General features: G+C 25.6%; 1 long non-coding RNA gene across 3 annotated transcripts in view; it reads right to left on the reverse strand.

Annotated features, from left to right (window-relative positions):
- The window catches only part of LOC129619025 (uncharacterized), a 108,147-nt gene extending 86,027 nt beyond the window's left edge, over nt 1–22,120 (reverse strand). For 2 of the 3 annotated variants that reach the window (XR_008697837.1, XR_008697838.1), the window contains exons 1-3: nt 21,458–22,120; nt 5,063–5,634; nt 903–1,518 (exon numbers count right to left, since the gene is read on the reverse strand). This is a non-coding gene — a long non-coding RNA (uncharacterized LOC129619025). The remainder of the gene's footprint in view (nt 1–902; nt 1,519–5,062; nt 5,635–21,457) is intronic. The other variant, XR_008697839.1, reaches the window with a different exon arrangement.
- Between the last annotated feature and the right edge of the window lie 801 nt (nt 22,121–22,921).

Consider the following 22,921-nt stretch of genomic DNA (forward strand, 5'->3'; position numbering starts at 1 on the left):
TAATTTTCAAAAGATCACTCCAAAATTAACAAACAACAGACAATAATTTTTATTAAAATGAATCTGTCGTTAAGTAGATGTTCAACTTTGAAAAAATTGAACTTTCAATTTTCTTCTTCTTTAACAGAATTTAAAGAATTTTTTTTACCCTTTTAAAATCTTTTTGTAATGTGATGTACATTTTAGGTACATAATTTTTAGGTTATCAAATTTTCATTATAAAAGTTTTTGAGTTTCAAAACGATTCCCAATTAAAAAATTTCAAAGAAACAATAAAACAAAAAGAAATGAAAAATTCCGATGTTGTAAACTTATTACTTTACAAATTAAATAGAATATTATCGGTGTACGGCAAAAGATTTACTTCAAAAGATAAAAGAATGTCTTAAGTAAATATTAATTTTTGAAAAAAATGTTTCGCTTGGTTTATCATCTGATAAAGTTTTAGAATAATCTGTATAGAATGTTGGAACTTACATAATTACAAAAAAATGTACACAGTCATGTGAGAAAATTATTAAAAGGGTGTCGGGTAAAAAAAACACAAGGGAAATAACGTAAATAACATTTTGCGGACTAGCTTTCTTCTTCTTTTTACTTTTAAATCGACTTCATTTCTAAGGAATATAAATCTTAAATGTTGTTAAATTTATCGAGAAGAAATGCGATAGGAAGTAGAAAAATTAAAACTTATAAACGCCATTTTTTATATTTTGCGGAATTTTGCTAAAAGTGGTTTGTAATTGTTAAACTTCTTACAATTTTTCTAGTGTTATCATTAAATAAACTACCTAAATCAACTACATCTTATTAAAAACTGATTTTATGTAATTAAAATATTTAAAATATGTAGAGTAACACAAGATATTTAAATTTAATTGCTAAAAATCTTAAACACTTACCCTTATAAAACAAAATGGTAATCCTTCATTATTGTTGTTATTATTGACATTATTACTGCTACCATTATTACTGTTATTCTTACTGTTGTTCAAGTTACTACTGCTGTTATTGTTATTATTGTTATTGTTATTGATGCTATCGCTGACAGTTGAGTTAATTTTATCCATTTTAATAGAATATTTTTTAAATACAATAAAATGTTGCTAACGAAAAAAATTAATTGAAAAAAAAAATTTTTTTAATATTTTTTTTGTCATTAATTAAAACTCGTGATATTCGTGAAAGTTTCCCAACAAATTATACGGTATAAAAATAATAATTATTCACTTTTTTCACATTTTTCTTTTAAATAAACATCGCATATTTATTTATTTTAAAAAATTATTTTTCCTACTTTTTTTCTTTTTTTTTGTATGATTTTAATGCTTCACTTCTTCTTTTTAACATTTTTATCATAAATTTTCACTCTAATTTTTCTTTTATTTTTATTTTTCTTTATTTTTTTTTTTTATTTTAAACAAATGAAAATCTTATTTTATTGAAAATAATCAAAAATTCACTACGGTTTGTTATCTGAGTTTTTTTCTTTCAAATTTTTAATCGAATCGATTGCGTCTGAAAATAAAAAAATGTGAGGTTAAATTTGATTTTATGCATGTTCAAACAATGTAATATGCAAATTGTAAATGAACTACTTTTAATGTAGTGAACACATATTAGTTATAGTTTCTTGTTGTTGTGTTTATGTTTGTATGCATATAACACGCATAATATATATGATTTCACACAATAAAGAATGTGTGTGTTATGTACATTTACGTGCACATGTTAAAATTAGATCAACAATATAAAAGGAAATTCTAAGCTCATGAATGTTAACAAAAGAGATCGCAATGTGTAATTAAAACGTGAAAACTCATCATTTTTGTAGATAAGTATGGAACAAAACCAATATAATGAAATAAATTAGCTATATAATTACATACATATATTGCGTATGATACTACAATAGCTATGCCACGATACAGTTATGAATTGAAAAAATAAGTAGAAAAAAACTATTGTTAAATTTAAAATACATAAATGCAACGCAACATAAACCACTACAAATTCGAATGATGTGCGTATTTGAAGCTCTATTTTTGAAATCGCCGTTATGAAAATTAATGTACCTATTTTATGAAAAATACTTGAATGTGGTTTTTTATTTTAATTGAGGTGGAAATTATATTGCACACATTAAATCTGCATTATTATGTCAACAGAAAAAGGGTGAACGGAATAAGGCAAGCACAAGCAATTTCCAATATTTTATATAAAAATTTAAACTCGGTTTCTGTAACGAATATAATCGATTTCCAAAATTTTCGACAATCGGTTCCCGATTAACAAACTTAAATATACAAAATCAATTAATCAAATATAATGAAATTTTTTGGCTTTTTAGATTTTATTGGGGCCTTTAATATCTTGACATAGAAAGGGTTTTCGCGTGTTATATCTTCTGTACCATAAAATATTTTTCAACATTTAGTGACTAAAATTAAGGTTTGAGAAATTCTGTAAAAAAAAATTTCAAAGTTTCAAAACATTTCGAACGAAATTACTTGGTTACAAAAAAGTGATAAAATTAAAAAGGGGAAAAATTTGATTTTTCCTAAAGTTCGAATGATTGGTATTCCGAAAGTAAATAAAATGCATAATCAAGTAAGGTGTTTATTTTAAGCGCTTTACTAGACCTTTCAGAAACTGTTTGTTGCAGTTACTTCTGCCGAAAATTACATTGTTGAAAACTGTTCTGCTAAAAATTATATTTTAACTTTTTTAATTAAAATATCTTTTATTAAATTTAAAGATATCGATAAATATCTTTTTAGGTTATCTGAAATAGTTACGCAACCGAAGATTCGTTAAGAATCTGAGATAACTTGGAAATAAATATTAAAAGAATGCGTGGCTATGCGTGTTTGTTACGCATGAGATTCGTTTTTACATGGGAAATCTAGGGGTATAAATTTATTTTATATAGTGTCTACAAAGCCGGAAAATCTAAATTTACACAGTTCTTCTTATATTTTGGCACAGCGTACTAGAAAAAATTTTATTTTGCATTAGCAATGAATAGTTGTGGTTTATTTGTAATTGGATTTTACATTCGATTTCAAAAAAAAATATTGAAACTGCAATTGCAAGTATAAATATTAATGAAAAATTGTACGTAAGTACTGCTCTCATTTACTCTTTAATACAACCACAATGTGTAGTTGTTAAACGCTTGAAGTGTCATGCATTATAATACTTTCTTGCATTATATCACTAACTTAAAAATAACTTAAAATCTAATAAATTTGAGAGTCTTATTACAGAAAACTTCGTGAATGTTGTCAAATTTATCAATAATTTTTTTTTCATAATAAATTTTTATTTACAAAAAAAGTTCAATTTTACACTGTTTGTAACTGTGCAAATTTTAAATGAAGTTTAAATGACAGTTTGGTACAATCTGAAATCGATTTTTTGCACTATCAATGTTATTGAACATTACGGGTTTGTCAAAAAGAGGTAAAATAACGTAACTGCAAGATTGATAATAACAAAAGCGTGTTTTTCTTGAAGATGTTTTTTAATTATTAACCCCTTCAATATTAGGATAAAAATCTAAATAATCTACATAATCGGTTATGATTGACACTTCCATCACATTGACTAAATATACCAAAAAAAATTGGCAATTATACCGAACGTTTTGCAATCCAAAATTAGCTTATTATTTACTTATTATTGATTTTATATATTCTTAAATCGATTATGACAAATTTAACAGAAATAATTAAGACAATACGAAAAATTTAAAATATTTTAGTCCATTGGCTAGCAATCTATGGACCGTGAGCCAAATATTGAACACAACCCCATAGCTCTTTAGAAAATTATCTTTTTTTAAAACTGTAATTCCTTTTCCACCTATGTACATACAATTTAAATTGTAAGAACAAACGATAATGAAGTAAGAATATAACCAAATCTCAGACTATAGACATGACTCATTTGTTGAAGCCCAAATTTGATTGATCGCTCATCTATATGTGACATCTTGTAATTTAAGTTGCCTACAACTTCTTCCTGCTATATATGAATGATATACATACATAAGAATAAAATAAAAGAAATTATATGTGGCCAACATAAGGTTAAAGAAACAATTAAGTTGGTAAAAAACCAAAAACAAAGATGGCCTTACCATTAATAGAAAACACAATTTTTCTTCATTTTCCTTTTTAAACATTTGTTTATTTTTTTTTTTGTTGTTTTCAGTTGTTTCTTGCTTTCTTTTTAATTTTGTCTGATATTTTCTTTTTGGAAAAAAGAGTCATGTAAATTAATAAACATGGGCTTATATCTGCATATATGTATGTATGTAAGTATGTACATATGTGTTATATATGATTTATACATATGTAAGAAAAATTGCATGTGTTTGTAAGTACGTATGCATAAATTTGCACGAATAAAGGGTGTTTTTAATACAGGCACATAATTTTAAATAAAAATCAATAAAGGTTGATTATGTCAATAATGTTAAAACCTACTATTTTAATTTTACCCTAAAAAAAATTATTTGCCATTTTTTGTTTCAGAATAAATTTTCAGAACAAAAATGGTTTTCTCGACAAGTGTGAGTATTTGGAAGAGGTGCTGAAAAATATCAAGCAATGAGTTTGAAGATTGGATTCTTAAATGCGATTTAATATCGCTGGATTATTGTAAATGACAAAACTATGTTGTTGGCATAGAACTACGTTGTTTAAGCTGAAAAGTATTACACTATTTCAGAAAGTAATTGAAAATTTTACCTTCACATAAAACTTTCTCCGAACCTTAAGACGGTCATAATGAAAATAATTCTATTGAGATGAAAGTGGTAAAAAATCATGTTTCAAATAAAACATAATTCCTGTCAAATATATAGACTTCTTCATTTTACAACCTATTAGTTTTGTATTTCAATTAAAATTCCTACATCTATGTTTCTATAAATGAAACACCCTATGTTTTAGAAAATTTTCATCAATGCAACATTAAACTGCAATTATTATGAAAATCAATGAAGGTTAGGTTTGAATTTATAATCAGTTAGTTTACTTACTTAAATACTTACTTGGTTTTAATCATCAGGAACAGGGCTTCCTTATATAAGTAGTACCATCTGCGGTTATTATTTTATTGCAAGTAACTTTTCCGGATGGAAAATATGAAAAAATCATTTTTCTTAATTTTTTTTTGTTTCTTTTTTGTGTTGTTTTCCTTCTTGTTTTTTTTTTTTTGCTTAATATGGTTATGGACTTAATTGTTTATAGAAAAAAAATGCAACTTAGTTAAGTGGTATTTTTTTTCATTGAAAATAACTACCATATCTTGTACATAAGATGGTAATTAAATCGTTTTCTGGCTACTAGATGGTTCAAGTAACCAACCAATTTATGATTTCACTCCAAATAAGTTTTTAAGAAAAATTAATTTTCCTTTTTTTTTGTATTTCTCGATATTTCTAATTGATTTTTTTTTCGAAATCAAGTTTTTCTTTTTGCGAATTTGGAATGTATTGGAGGAAAAAATAGAGGAGTAGAAATTAATTGGTTGCACTTTATTCCGATTGACAACTGAGTGACTTCCTTTTTATTTTACTTGTTTTTTTCTCTACGTACTCTTCATATAAGCGACTACGATAATCTGCAATTACAGAAAGAAAAATAAAATAAATTTCAAGAGAAAATTAATATTTTATTTAAAAGCTTGTTTTTAAAAAATGTACCTATTTACACGCTTTATATATGTACATATGCTTGTGAAAGTATATTTAAAGAAATTTTTTCATTTAAAGCGAAATTTTCAATTTTTCAAAAGTTATTTAGGGAATCTTTTAAATTATTAAAGAAAAAATTTTAAAAAGTAATTGAAAAATTAAAGAAAAAAATTGTCTACAATTTGAAATAAAAGTCATGGAAAAATAAAATTTAAATTTGTTTTTTTAATAATGAGTAGAGCAAGTGATTACAATTTAGAAAAAATTAAATAAAATATGAATTACTTTAAAATTAATTGAATTTTTTAATTTACCAAATGCATCATAATTTAGTTTTTAACTCGATTTTATTATAAAAAAATGGACACAATTCAGAAACTAGTCTCCCAAATTTTAATTATTTTTGCATCACCTCTTAAACAAAGCCTAAATTTCATCAATGAACTGGATAATGTGAATTTTATTTAATTTGTGAAAACTGAAAGAATAATCTCTGATTTTAATCTGTTTTCTTTAAAAAATTTTAAATACTTATTTGTGGTTGAAATTCGAGTAAATCTAATAGGCATCACTCCACGTCAGTCAATAAATTTCTCTAACTTTTTTTCGAACACTAGCGGAAAGTAGGAAACTGGATTGTTTCTATTTGCATGTTTTAAACAGCGATTTTCTCAACTATATTTATATATACAGGGTGTCGTATACAGGGTGTATACAGGGTTCACTGCTATATACTATTGTATAGGCCCCCATGAGTAGACAAGACTTTTGTATGGAGACCAGCTCAACAGGTTCGGAGTTACAAGGGCTTAAAGTAAATTTCGACTGATTTTTTTATTTTTTGAAATAAGCAAAATATTTTAAATAGTCAAGCAGGTTGGTATGAGAAGTGATTCTTTTTATTTGGAAAAGGCATACTTTTAACTTTTCTGCAATAAAACTTGGGAAATTATTTAATAACTCTCTTTATACGAACATTTGTTTAACGATTTTCTTCAGTGCACATTAATACCCTGAAGGTGAAATTTAAGATGCCACTTTTTAAAATGCAACTCTGTATATTGATTTTTATTTTTTTTTTTTTTTGAAAAATTTGGATCCACAGTCAGAATCAAGAAAGTTCGAAATTCGAATAAATTCATTTGGTGTCAAAAGTTATTTCGACACATTCAGGAACAATTATGGCCTTTTTGAGACGCGCTAAGGACTATAAATAAAGTTTACTAATACGCTTGGACCTCCACTCCAAAATCTTCAAAAACTTAAGAGAATTTTTGGTTTTAAAATAAAATGAATATAGCAGTGCTAATAAAAATTTCAAAACACGCATACTTTTACATTTCTTAAATATTCTAACATTTTTTTTGGATTCTTAAATTATAAGACAGACTTAATCAATTTTCAAACTCATCATATTAGTTATTAACAATATCCACCAATAAAATGCACTTCAAATTATTAACATCAAATTTATTCGCCAAAGTTGTGTGATAATTTTGAATCATGTGCATTGAATTTTTTAACACCTTCAATCGCCCTTGGAAATTAATATTTAGGATTTTTCTGGATCCCTTTTTAATGTCATTTTAATTCTATTTGTAAGGGACAATTTTATAATCCAATTATTTCATAAGAGGTTTACCAAGTGTAATAAAGAATTTTAAGCAATTTTTGTTCTTCACAAGCTTCACTCTATTTTGAACAAACTTTATAAATTAACCACAAATATGGCATTAACATTTCTTTTAAATAAATTTCATTTTTTATTCTAATCTGTTTGTTAAAAACTTAAATTTCATTATTTAATCTAGTAAACTTGTGACCAAAAAATAATAAAAATGTCAAAATGGAATAATTTTATTACTTTACCTATTAAAAGTTTAAAATATTGCAAATCATAAAAAATTATTGGAAAATATTAAAAATTCACCAAAACCACATATCAAATAAAATCAAAGGTTTATAAGAAGCACATTTAATTTTAATAATTACTATTGGTATGCTGTTCACAATACAAAATGTTTAGCACAGACGAAAGGTTTATGGCAAAGCAAGACGATTAAATATTACATCAATCGGTTTGTGTAAGAGCATGTGCATATTGTAAGAGCTAATTATTGAAGCCATAAATGAAAATTTGCCTTTGAAATTCTTGAATGTTAAAATTAATTCAATTTATGTGGCTAATATCAACCTAATTAAGAAGTACGTATGTTTGTGCAAGTAAGTGAAAAGTATTTATTTGATTAAGTGACGAACAACGAATCTAAACCGTGGTACTCCAAGTGCCACAAAAAATTGTAAGAATGCATATTTTTCCTTTTTCGTTTCTTAAAAAGAACTATTTGAAAAAATAATTTTTTATGCTCTTAACAAATATTTTCAAGTTTCTTTTAATGAGGGAAAACTTTTAGAAAAATATTTTAAACAATTTTCAAAAAATCTGGTATTTTACAATTGTTTTACAACAAAGCATCAAAGAAGTTTAAATAACTAGATCAACTAAGGGAATCAAATAACTTCTTATAAGAACTCGTACTCTCCTTTTCAAACACAAAAGGTTGTTGAGAGGAAAGACGATTACTGATCACTCTTTTCATGCTTTGTTCGGTTTAGAAAAATGCATATACAAAATATAGGACAATGAAAAGTGCTTGCATATATTATATACCGTCTACTGAAAACCGGTTCCGGGAGTTAACTAACTCGAGAAACAGAAAAACGAAACTCGATTTGACCTTTAATTGCTTTTAGATGACGAAATTCCGTTACCGGAAAATAAATAAAAACCACCCACACCATCTGTTTCAATTACAACCCGTTTGGCAAACCCGTTTGTGGGTGGTTTTTATTTATTTTCAATAAAAATTATTGAAAATAAATAAAAACCACCCACACCATCTGTTTCAATTACAACCCGTTTGGCAATACTTTAAACAGCAAAATTGTCATAAATTTCAACTATTTTTCTTTCTAAATTTTATTAGGTTCTATGCACTCATTAAAAGAAAACAAAAGATTTCTTTCATAAATTTTTGGACTACTTCCATACTTAAAGCAAACATTACTTCGCTTAAAAACTCATAGACCTCAAATCTTTAATCGGATCGAGTTTTTTCGATATGGGAATTAAAAAATTCTGTAAATAGAAGCACTTAAAATAATCTTTTATTTTTCTTTTTGTTTATTATTTCTCTATTTCGAGCCATACTTGCAAGAAACAAAAAAGTTATTAACAACTCATTGTTATATAAAAGTTCATTATTATTTATGGGAACTCCTACATAACCTCTAATAAATAAATGCTTGTATAGCTACGAAGAATATAACACACAATCGAAAACAAATAACATTCAAAATTATAACTGTTTGAATTTGCGTAAAACTATTTTACCATAAGTTTACCACTACCACTTTAAATACAAATATAATTACATACCTACATTTGTAGGTAAGCCGTCTTTTATAAAAAAAACACAAGTAAATATTTCGCTAGTTTTTTGTGTTACTGTTCCAGATATTGGCAGTATATAATAAGAAAATAAGAAAATAAGATAAAATCTGATATACTTAAGTATTTATGCGAAAGAAATTGAAAATAATTAAAAAATATTTATAATAGAAATTAAAAAATTATTACCTTTATACTTAGGAGAAATTGGAAAATCATGATTTATTATATTGGTTGTAAAAATTGAACAAGAGTGCGGCCACTATTAAAAGTGAAAAGAAATTGGTTCCTTAATTCAAAGTGTAACGAATTTTGAAAGAGAAAGAGACCAAATAAAAAATCTAATAAAATATGGAGTGAAGTTTCAAATTTATTATTTCTAGAACTTTATTCTAATAATCTAATTTGATTGATTATATGGCCGTTTTCCGGTATATCAATTGCATGCTACGTTAGTTATGAATTCTAACGCGATGTGACGTACGCGTAAATTCCAATATACGTCGCTAACGCAACTGATTATTATTTTAGTTTTTTTGCCATATTGTTTAAAGGTTGATTGATGCATAACTAATAAATTATGTAAGTAATGATTGGCGAGAATTGCGTAATTACACCTGATTGTTATTTGCAAAATCAAGCGAATGACGTAATTGACATAAATCTAAAATCTTCAACATAATGGGAAACGACCTATTTTGATTAAATGTTTTTGAGCGCTTAGGTACAAATAGATTCTCTTCTTGAAGCTTTTAACACTGCTTTTTTTAGTTTTCCAATTATAAAACTGAAATTTATTGAAAAGAACTTGACAGTTCAGCAATTCTAAATTATATTTTTATTACGTGTGTTCATAACGATTTGTTACCTTCATTTTGAACATTCTGAAATAATGCTTTTAACTTTGCGCGTCGCATATGAGTTCACGTGTAAGAAATTTAATTAATTTACTATTCTATTTAGAAATGTTAAGGAATGATATAAAAATTGTATTAGTCATAAATACTCATCAAATAAATATGCTATTAATCTTTTTAAACTTTCTACTAAAATACCAAATTTGAAAAAAATAAATTTGCATTTACATCTAGGTTAAAAGTTATTCTCTTCTATACCTACTTATAAATTTTAATTGTATTTTGGTACAGCGAACATTTAAAAACCCATTATTCTTTCTATTCTTTTTAATCATTTTGTTTTGTCATTCTTTTATTTTCAAGTCAACGCTAATATGCCCTATTTTCCCCCTATATATATTTGCAAACTAAATAATTATACAGCTTAGTATTATTTTCAACTTTTGGTTATACTTTAGAGACTAAAATCTATAAAATAAATAAAAAAAATGAAATAGAAAAAAATAGTAAAGTCTGTCACTTCACGGGCGTCAAAAGTAAAAGCTTTAAAGCGTAAAACTATAAAACTCTTTTTAGTACTAAACTATGCTAATAAAAAAAACGTAAACGAATAAAAATTTTCTGCGCAAATGTTAATTTTATTTTGCTTTTTGTACTCTATAAAGTCAACAAGGTGGTTGATAAGATTTTGGTTTCATGATTTGAAACGAAAAAAAAAAACAGTTAACTGATTTTCAAAAATAAACAAAAAAATTTACCGAAAGGGAACAAAGAACTGGAATTACAAATTACAAATCTAATGGTTACAAGAAAAACCTGGATAAGTTGACACTGTTTCTTTGCAATTCTGTTATAAATCTGAAATCGTAATTGTGCATCAATTAGTTGCGAAATTAAAAACAAAATTAAGCTTCAAGCGTAACTTGCTAAAATAAGTTCGGAACTCTTAAAATTTTTTTTTCACTTTGATTCCTTTAATTATAGTTTAATTTGCTTTGCATCAAAATTTTAACAATGTACATAGATAGATTATGATTTCAAATTATAAATCAAATTGTGAAAAGTTAAGCCCAAACGCACGTTTTTCCGAATTTGACGTCTATTTAGTTTTAATATCATATTAGATATAAACTTTACAACTTCAATCTACAATTTTTTTATTAATTTATCATTTAGAAAATAATATTAAGCAGTTAAAGGTCTCAAAATTTTTACCAAAATTTCAAAAAATTCCAAAAAAAAAAAATAACTAATAAAAAATTTTATATATATAGAAAAAAGATTACTTTTTAATTGCTGACGTTTTTCAACTATGCAAGACCTTTTCTGAAATTCATAACCTATTTTGACATTAGGCTCCAATAATAGCGGTCATTTGCACTATAATTGCTTCTATTATATAAGCATTTAATTTAAAAGCACATTACAATTAAAGTTCACTTGACATTTTTGACTGTGACGACTGGTGAGCAAATAGTTAACAAGAAAAATATTTAAATATGATTTAGAATCAAAGCGTCTTACTTCACATTTTTGACATATGACAATATCGTTTTTGACATGCAATTACTTTAAAATTTTAATAACTTTTGTCAATAATAACAACTTGATATTTAGTGTGGTTTCTGAAGTTTAAGATTTTTTGTAAAAATTATAAAAGTAGCAAAATTTTTTGACAACTGAAATGAAATTCCATGATAAATACCCATTAAATTATTCTCTGCACCGGCTTTAAGATCTGGTGTTAACTTTTAATTTCTTCGTTTATGCTGAAAATTTCAAATTGCACTAAAAAAATCATCTGAAATTAGCAGAGAAAAAAATTCATGGTCGAATTTCTTTTGTATAAAATCAAAAACCTTAAAGTCGCGACAAAGTACACAAAAGAATGAAAACTAAAAAAGGTCGAGGAACAGAATAATTTTTTTTAAATGGTTGCGATAAAAAAAGTCGAGAAAAATAAACAAAAATTATTTTTTAATTTACTTTTTTTCCATTACGAAGTTTTTCACTTTTTTTTTCTTCTTTTCTTGAAAAATATTAACTGATGTCAGATTAAAATCTAATAACGTTTCGCGATCAAATACAATAACGAAAACTGCGTATATAAAGCACAATTAAAAGTAACCCGAAAAAATTGTTATACTTTTGTTGTTTTTGGGACCTTAAGCGAAAAGTAATTATCATAAAAGCAGTAAAAAACTATTTAAAGGAAGACTACTTTAAGGTATCAAAATAAAAACCAGAATATGAAAATTGGGAAGCAAATTACAAAAATTTGAAATAAATATTTGCGTGCATACATTTTAGATATTTACGCATAAGGTTCATGCCCGTCAGGTCAAAACAATAAGATCTGAAAAAGTAAATTGCAAAAGCCCAATGATCCATTACAACAATTATATTATTATTTTATTATATTCTTATTGCATACTTCTTGGAACCGTAGTAAATTCAAAACGTGAAAGAATTATTGGGTTTAAAAGAAGAGTAATTTTTTTTAGCCGTTGATTTTGTAGACAAAACTGAAAATTTAATTAATTTAATTTCATAATAACTGTTTATAAGTTTCCTTTTCTAGTTACCTTTTAGGTTAAAATTTTCATTTTCCCTGTCAGATCTAATATTTCTTTAATTTAGCTTTTCTAATTATAATTAATTTTCATTTTGTGATGCGCTCTTATATTTTTTTCACTCTTCTAATTTCAAAATAAATTTTCTCTAAAAATTTTATAGTATACCTCACACACAAAACGAAAGCTCACAAAACCCTAAAACTTGGGGCTAATTTGGCACTGAAACCAACTTACTTCATATGTGGTCTAATTTTTATTTATTCAATAAACTTTCATAGATATTTTTAAAATTAGATAGTAACAAAATAAATTTCTCAGGTTTAAATGGATCGAAGCTTTAAGTCTACATACTAAATCACTAAATATTTAATATAGTAAACATGGAAATGGAGGTCGTCAGTATTATTGCAAATGCGTCAATAAAACAGAATCAATGATGTAAGACACTATAAAAAATTGAATTTCGGTGCATTTAATTTATAAATTACTTTTCAAAATATTTTATTTTCATACAGAATCCATTTGAAATTGGGGAAAAGGTAACAAGAGTAACTTAAAATTTAAATTTACCCATTCAGTTATAAAAGTGAAATAAGGGCGTTATTTTCTCATTCTGCCAAAAGAAAAGAGAGGAAAAACGAAAACTTGACCGTTCTTTTAATTTTTTTGGAGAATAATTATATACCATTTTTGCGATATACACTGTTTATATATGTACATATATATATATATATAAAATATACAAGCATACTTAAAAATTTTAGACATTTACAAGATTAATTTAATAAAAATCGTTATAACAAATTAGGATTTAAATGCGATGCTCCATAATTATTAAAATTCTTAATGACTAGTTTTGAAGAAGAATTATAAATTGAGATCGAGTCGAATAATAACGATCGAATTGATTGATGACGACAATATCACGTAATGTTGTTATTACTGACCAATAATTTAAGTTTTATTAACCTTAAGGTAAATGTACTTAATGAGAGTTTGCCAAGATTAAAGACTAAAATAATTTTGATGATGAGACAAAAAAAAATAATAATTTTATTTTGTTCATCTTTAATATTTTATGGCCCCTTTTAAGGTATACATAAACAATTAGTGAAATGGTCTGATAATTTCTAAAATTATTATCTTGTCATTTTTTGGCAATTTAGAATGAAAGTTTAAGAATTTTGGTACAAAAAAAATATTTTCTTGTTGTTTTCTCATACAAAATTTTTTATGCTTGTTAAAAGTAAACTTAAGAAAACCAATAAAAAATGGATTGGAGCAAAAAAATGTTTAAAAATTTTGAAATATTTTGGGGATTACGACAATTTCTTACAACAAACGAAAATATTTTCTTCCCATTAAATTTAATAAAGCTTTTGGTAGAAATAGTTTTAAGTAAAACGAAAGTATTTTATGCGCCTGCTTGCAAATCTTGAAAATGAAAACTAAAATCTATTTAGTGGAAAACGAGAAATTCAATAGTTTTCAGTATTTTGAAATAAAATTAAAATATATTAACGAATACAGAAATATCAGATACGAAATTCAATATCAATTAAGGAACTGTGTACTTAAATATTAAAGAAATTGCAACTAGAGACCAAACGAAAGTTCGAACTGTGTTGTTTAAGTTTTTTTATAACAAAACCTCAATTTCGCGTAAATAATGCGAAACCGACAATTGTACCTGACAATCGATCCCGCCGTGAATGAAGCAATTTTAGATTAAAAATTGATTAAGTTCTAGATGATTCTGATAAATTGAACTTAATTATATAATTATACATTTTGTCATAGTGAATTTCGAACGAAAATGAGTTTAGTTTGGAATTCCAACTAAGATAACGGAGATTTCAAAAAAGGTTTTTCCGAATTCTGCAAATTTTGTTCAAATACCAATTTTTTTAAATGAAGAGTAGGTTCCGTGTTGTTTCAGATTCCGAAAATATCTTCTTAAGAATTTTTATCAGTAGAGCAGCAAGCGCGGTTCACCTTAAAAAGGTAGTGGAAATTTTAAAACGTTTTTGAATTCATAAAAAAAAACCCTGACGTATAGAAATTTGCCACAAAACTTTTATTTAATTAAGGAGTATAAGTAAATTGTAACTTAATAATAAAGAAGTATTCATTTGTGTATTTTAATCCACATAGCAATTCTTAGTTAAATATTCTTAAAGAGAAAAGTTTCTAACGTTGTAAGAAATACCATTAGATCATCTACCACTTATGTGAAGTGTTGACTAATTAAACTGTTTAATATTTACAAACATTATAAGAATAAGCTGCTTATTTTAGGTTTAAGAACAAATTTAACTACTTATAAAATTATGTACATACATACATATGTATATAAAGCACTTTGAAAGTTCATCGGCACAAAACAATAAATATTGTGTCTTTCATGTTTTTTTTTGTGGTGTGGTGCGTGGTGCGTGCCTTTTTAATTTTCGAAATCACATCACTCAAATGATATTTTGCGCATAAATCATGTACACTTTTTTTCTTTATTATTATTTATGCCTTTAAACTTTATAACATATGAGTACATACACACATATATATATATATATATACAATACTTTTATAGTAAATTTCATGACACTAGAATAATTCTATTCCTCTTGACGCACCAACATACATATTAGATATTATTATCATACAGGTTCGTATAGGTATATAATTAACTTGATTTAAGAACAGAGAAGAACCCACGCGACACACCTTTAAAATCAATATACATATGTATATACTAGTCTATCGTATATGTATACCCGCATGCAAGAGTGTAGTATGTCAAATATTAAACTTCTTTGTGTCTTTTGTTTTTCTTTTTCTTTTAAGCCAAAATGATGATGTATGACATAATAAGATTAAAAAAGAATTAAAGAATAAAAAAACCGAATAAATCGAAGTTTAAAGATAATAAATTACGAAAAATATTAAACATACATACACATATGTATGTACAAACATACGAGTAGAATTCATCCTAACCACATAGTATTTGAAAAATAATAAGAAAAATTCAAGAATACATAGTAGAAAATGAGTTTTTAAGAGAAAACTGAGACTGGTTTTTAGTGTAAGAATGAAAACGAATCAACAAAAAAAAATTCTACACTAAAAAAATTTAATTTTTTTTTCCATAAATTTTATTGAAGTTTTTGACATGATTAAAGATATACGCACATATAATGATGAACCTGACAAATTCTATATGAAATTATTAGTCCTTAAAGGACACTAGCATAAATCAGTAAATCAATATTTTGCCCTTAAACTAAAAATATCAAATTTATAATTTATTTGAAACCGTTAATATAAAAAAGGATATTACGAAACATTGAAGAAAAAAAAATGTTTTCATTTTATTGATTGGAGTTAACGTTGGATTTTATGTTGGAATAAATTATGAATAAAAAAAAAATTCATATTTATGTTATTAATCATTTTAATATTGACATGACTATGCCAGTATCCGTGTCTGACTATCAAGTATGTGTGTATGTACGTAGTGAAATTTAAGTTTGCGATGCAGAATATCGCAAGTACACCTCCAAAAGTTTTGGATTTTTAAGAAATTTCAATTCGATTTAAGATTCTTTTTTACCCCACAACATTGAAGTGATATGTTGTACAGAGCATGAGATATACCTTTGTATGTGTGTATATACAAATGTACGTATATCTCTTTGTAGATAGACGTTTTGTTCCGATTAAAGTTGCTGTAAAAATGAAGGTGTATTTTAGTTTTAGTTAATTTAAAATTTTATAGATTTTATAGTAAAATTCAGTGGTTAGAAAGATATTTTTAAATTAAATCCAAAACTAAAAATATGACATCTTCATATACTTAATTATGTACATATAAAATTTCAAATAGCCCTGCCTATTTTAAAAATAATGGCGAAATACTAATATCACTTTATAATTCTAAGTTCTGTAAACCAATAGCTTCTTTACTTTTGGCTGCTTAATTATAACAGCTTTATCAGATAACTCATTTTTTAAACAATTGCCTATATATAATGGTATAAAATTGCGCAAAAACTTTGTTAAAATTTTTATGCTAAAATAATGTGAACCAAAAATATCTCACAATGTTTTTGGTTTGCAAAATAAATTGCAATTGAGGCTTTATGTTTTCATCATTTTTAAAAGAGAAAAGATAAATAAAACTTAATTTTATGCTAGCACGGTAGTAATGTGTTTTTGATCACTCAGTACTAAGAAACAATGTTACGTCAACTACTGTGAAAAAATCTGAGATGGTCGCACTGTTTTAAAATCAGAAAAGTTATTAAAAAGAATCAAATTTATATTTTACTTAAACAAATTATTATGGCAATAGAGCCGATTTTAGAAAGTTCCTGCCGAATTTACTAAAAATTTTACAGACTAAGCAATAAAAAGTATAGGAAAAAGTTCAAATTAAGTTTTAATTAGTTGAGCTATAACTTTGATAAATAGACAAATAATTTAGTAGCCGTCTGAGTGGGCTTGGACATTTCTCAATAGTAATCTCTTACTAGTTAAAAGGACTGAATTTTAATTTTTTTCTTTTAAATTTTTTAATATTCTTCAATAGTTTTCTTTTATTTTTTTAATTTCAACAAATTTGAAGAAAAATCTGACCTTGCTAATTTCTTTATAAATTCAATCTTGAATCTTGAATCTTTGTAAGCAAAATTACCATAATAAACTTATTCTAAATTAATTTTAAACTTTGTAATGAAAATTATATAGTAAAAACTACCCTTCACAATTATAATGAACTGCAAATTATTCCCATACAAAATTTCTGTCAAATCTTCTAATTTTCTTTTAATTGCTTTTTATTTAATTCTAATTTATTTTTTAAAGTTTTTTCCTACTTGAAAATGATTTTATTTCATTCCTTTAAACACTTTAATTTAATTTTGATTTTATGATTATTATTTAAAATTCTTATTTCCTTCTAAAATTGAGTCACATTGGATCTTCAATTCCTGAATCAAATAGAACTTAATATGCACACCTATACTTACTATTTTCGGAATAATTTTTTATGAAAATTGTATGAGTAAATGATTTTCTTTCTCAGATTAGCAAAAAAAATTTTTAAAAGTCATTCCTCATAACTTCCTGAAAAGATTATCTTTCAACTAATAATAATTGTCCTTCGTTTTATGAAATCTACCATATCATTATAATTTTAAAATGCAATGAAAACCTTCACACTTAAATCAGTTGTTCATGTAAAATAAAGATGAGTTCTTTCTGATATTAAAATACAATAAACATAACATTGGTGTGAATTTCAATAGTTATTATTTAATTTTTCATATTTTGTCATCATACTAAGTACTTAACACTTAATTCAGATATTGTTATACCCGTACGAACGTATGTTCAAAGGGTATACTAAAATTGCCTTACCGTTTGTAACGCTGAGAAATAATGATCTCAGATACAGACTCAAGTATATGTTTTTGATCAGCGTCGAATTCTGAGTCGATTTAGCTTTGTCTGTCCGTCCGTCCCAACGATAACTCAAAAACTAATCGCAATAATTTTACCAAATTTTGACAAACGGTTCACTGTAGTAAATGCTGGTTCGGGTGGCTGTCATACAACTTCAAAATTTATTTGGAGTTGTGTAGCTTTTGTATTAAAATTTCGCATAAGTAAATATATTAGAAGGGTCAATGTGCTTGATAAAATTCGTTGAAATTGCTTGGTTCTTTCTGGTAGCTGCCATACAACTTCAACGGGAGATTTTACATATCTTAGAAAACACTGAAAACACAGTACTGACATTTTGCATAAATAAATATGGTAATACGACAGCTTAAAGTCATAGATTGTCCTATAGTCAGCTACGGCATATTTACTCGCACATAGGAAAACAAATTCGCACGGGTATCAGAGGTGACACGGTCAACTGTATTTTTTCTCATTTCTTTTTATTGTAAAGAAATATTTCTTTGAAAAAAAAAAAGCAGAATAGTGAAGCAAGTATCTCTGAAGAAAATCAAATCTGCTTAAATGCATAATTTTGAATAAAATTAATTTGTTTTACATTATAATTTTTACAATAACAATTGCTGTCATTTTAAATATTCATTTAAGAGCCTTGCAGTAGGCAAATTGCAAACTTTTTATTAAGTATTGGTCACGAATAACATTAACCAAAATTCTTAAGTGCATAAATTAAATGAATAACTGCATAACAAAATAAAAACAATGTTCAAACAGTCAAATAAGCATTCCAGAACAAAATTGTGATAACAAAATGTAAACGAAGGTAAGCTTTATTTTAGGAAAACATTTTAATTAACAAAACATTTCACCAATTTTTGGAGGTGATTTTTTGGAAGGGGACGGAGGTGACAAAATGTTTTGTATTCCAAATAATGAAAATTTTTATGCCATCTCAAAATAAGATCTGTAAAAAACAATTAGATTATGTAAAAACCAAATCCCCTTTGTGATAAAATTGCAATATGTCACGTGGTTATACACTAACATTGTACAAGTATAATACTCTGCTTCTCTTTCTCTTCTCTTCATTCACATTTCATTAACAGAAAAACATACACATCGCATAATAATATTAAGAGATTTTAAATTGCATTATAATTTTAACATAATAGCATTTTGCTCATTTTTTCATTTAATATTTTTTGATATTTTTAACTTAAAACTTCATTATTATACGATTTCGTATTACAAATCATTATAGTAAATGACACAGAAAACAAAAACTGTAAAACTTTTCAATCTTTTATTCATTTATCATTCATTTGCAATATAAAAGTTTCACATTTTTAAAAACAAACCCACATTAGATTTGTCATTGTTTCAATCACAAAACGAATTGAACCAAATTCTATTTTCATTGCATGGCATACAATTGTACATGCACATTTTATACAAACATAAATAATTTGAAAAAAAAAAATTGACATTTAAGTATTTTAATTTATCATCACTGAAACAAAATGGAGCAGAATAGTTTTTTTTTTGTTTAAATTTTGTATTCATTATTGTAAAATAAAGATGTAAAAAAATTGGTTAATTGTAATGTAAAACTTAAAATTAATTATAAGTGAATATAAAACGTGATCGCTGCATCTTATTATTTTACATTTGACGTTTACGAGAAAAATAAAAATTTGAGAACTGTGTCGGAAAAGTAAATATGAGCTAATCGCATGTCAAGTTTACTTCAAAAATCGAATCAATGAATCAAATATTACTTTTGAAGTATTTCAAGACATTCCGCTTTGATTTAGCAAACTCACTTAATTTTTCCAATGATGTAACATACAGCTAGAGCAGTAAGTATACTCTTTTTTTCCGTACCGAAAGATCACACAAATAAAGTATTTCGGATGCAAATGAAAAAAAAAATGAACAAGATGTTCTCTATATACAAATAATTCTCTATAGATACAAATGATGTTTTCTAAAATAATTAAATAAACGTAGTATACATGACTACTATGCAAATCTATTCAAAATTTCGCAGCTGGAAAAATCTAGTCTTCAGAACATTAGTCCAATTTAAACTTACAAAAGACAGAAGTCTGGAATTCTTTTCAAAATTATGTGCACCACTTCAAACTTTGCTGTTCAGGTTTTAATACACTTCTGTATTATTTTAAGAGAAGTTACATACTTATATCAGCTCGAAAATAATTTAACGTAATTTTGAAAACAAATGCATCGTGCTAAAAAAAAAAACAAAAAAATTTTTAATATACATGTACACAAATTTGCCATATGCGCATGTATAATAAAACATAATTATCAAAAAATTGGAAGAATATAAGGTGCAATTCATATATCATGGTCTCCAGAGCGAGATGGTATTAAAGAAAAGCTCGCTGACCAAGAAAGAAACAGATTCTCCTTCCCACAATTCAACATGATTGCGGGCACCTGAAAATAATGCTAAACATCTCTATTCAAGTTATTCAGGATGACTAAGAAAGCTGGATTTCTTTTCTCAAAACCATTATTCTCCTGAAAAATTTATAAAAACAACAAAAGACTTCAGAGACAAAACATTAAGTTTGTAAGATATGGAACGGCATGCACCCTATTCTAATACAGGAGTAATTTTGAAAATCAAAAATGTCAGCATGCACAGTAACACCACTGCTCTCCGCATGACGTGCAACACCCATTCATGTATACACTACCTAATTATGTAAAAACATATTAACTGTATATATTTACATATAAACTTCTGTAAAATGTTCATATTGGCTAATATTTTATTTTATTTGTGGAATTGATTACCAAACTAAGAACGATGATTTTTGATAAAACTATAATATAGCGGGCTACTATGGGGGAATATTTTTCCGATACAATTATTATACGATAATTATTGTTGCAGTTTTACGGTATGTACATAATATGTTTGTGAACATGTATACGTTATGTATTATATAATATAATTTATCATAATTTTAGATTTGATTTTTTTTTTTACTTAAAGCAGCTATAATATATGAAAGAATCAACACACATATACAAATGATTATCTTTCTTTTATAATGAAAGATAATCACCTGAAAAATGATTAAATATAATTTTTGTATAATAAAATAAAAATAAATAAATGAAAGAATGACACACAAACATATTTTAACCATACTTTCTTCTCTTTTTTTTTATTAAAACACTTGAATTTTATAAATAAAAACATAAAGTACATGTGTACTTGTATGTAAATACATATTTTTTTATGTATATATGTACATAATAAGCGTATTTATGTATGGATTTGTTAGTATGTATGTATATGCATAAAAAATATATTTTATTGTTAACTATAAAAAGAATTTGACTAAGAAGATAAGTAGGTAACCTTTTTTTATGCCGATTCTCGTATGTATAGAACGGAAAACTGGTGACAGTTGCAATCAGTCTGATCTGGTAATCCCAATTTCAATTTATTACTAAATTAATTAATTATTTAGTAAAAAATTCTAAAAATTTTAAAAATAATTTTTCTTAATTTTTTTTATATTTTAATTTTTTTTTAGAAATTTATTCACTATTTTTTTATATATTTTTTTTATAATTTTTTTTAAATTTTCTTTTAATTTTTACTCAATATTTTTTTTAATCATCTTCCAATATTTTCAAAATTGCCGCTCAATATTTATTTTAATTTTCAAAATTAACACTTTTGAGACACAAAATTCAAACATTTTCCAAAATAGGTTTTTTTTTCTACATTTTTAATTTTTCATTTATTTATTAATTTTTTTAATTTTAAACTGAAAAACACAAATAAAATTTCTTCTTACATTAAAAAAAAAAAACAAAAACACTGTAAATGCAAAACTTTTCTTCTTTTTTTTAAATACGAATTTTTCCACAACATACGATGACAAAAACAAAACTTCATAAACAATAAAAGTACAAAAATACAAAAGGAAAAAAAGAGTTAACTTTTTTTTTCTTTTCGTTTTGCGCAACTAACATTAAAAACCGCCGTTCAAAATAACGTCGAAATGAAAACTGAAAAACGCGACTCTCGCCTCCATTCAACATTTGTAACGAACATTGCAAAGACTATAACAATAAAAAAAAACAACAATACAAACAAACAAGCAATATAGAAAAACATAAAAAGAAAAAAAAGAAAAAATTTTTATCCACACCACATTTTAATACACCTGAAATTGTAGAGTGGAGCGAAAATTTACCGGTCACACTAAAATTTAACAAAATCTAAATATTTGGTCACTACTTGAATGCAATGTAATAAATTTGAGAGAAAATTTTTGTAATTAATATACATATACTCTAATGACCAGCTAAATAAGACACCGCAATTTTTAAAAATTAAAACAGGAAAATGAATTTAATGTTTACCACCGTATTTAATGATTTTTATAGAGTAGAGTAGGTTGCAAGACTCATTTTTCCGGCAACAAAAGTAGCATTTATCGTCGCTACAGATTCTATTAAACTTACTTTGATCAGTCCATAATATATTTTTCCATTATAAAAGTGTTTTTTTTTGTATGCATTTTTGAAAATTCTAAGCGACATTCTCTACTTTTTTAAAGACATAAGAGGTTTCTTATTGGCAATGCATCCCCTGAGTCCGCCGTTTAATGAACGTTTCTTGTAATCTTGGTACAAGAGTAAGAAAAGGATCTTTTTTACTAAACGTACTATAGTTCTATCTTCTTTGACAGTTGTTTTTTTTTATTTAAGCTTTATAATTTTTCCAAAAAACAGTTTTGCACATCGCAAAATTTGGCTCTTACTAGTACATTTTTCAAACATACTCCAATTTAACCGCCTTTCATCTGGA

The sequence above is a fragment of the Condylostylus longicornis genome, unplaced genomic scaffold (assembly GCF_029603195.1).
Source record: "Condylostylus longicornis isolate FDR11 unplaced genomic scaffold, ASM2960319v2 ptg000010l, whole genome shotgun sequence".
NCBI classification, from domain to species: Eukaryota; Metazoa; Arthropoda; class Insecta; order Diptera; family Dolichopodidae; genus Condylostylus; species Condylostylus longicornis.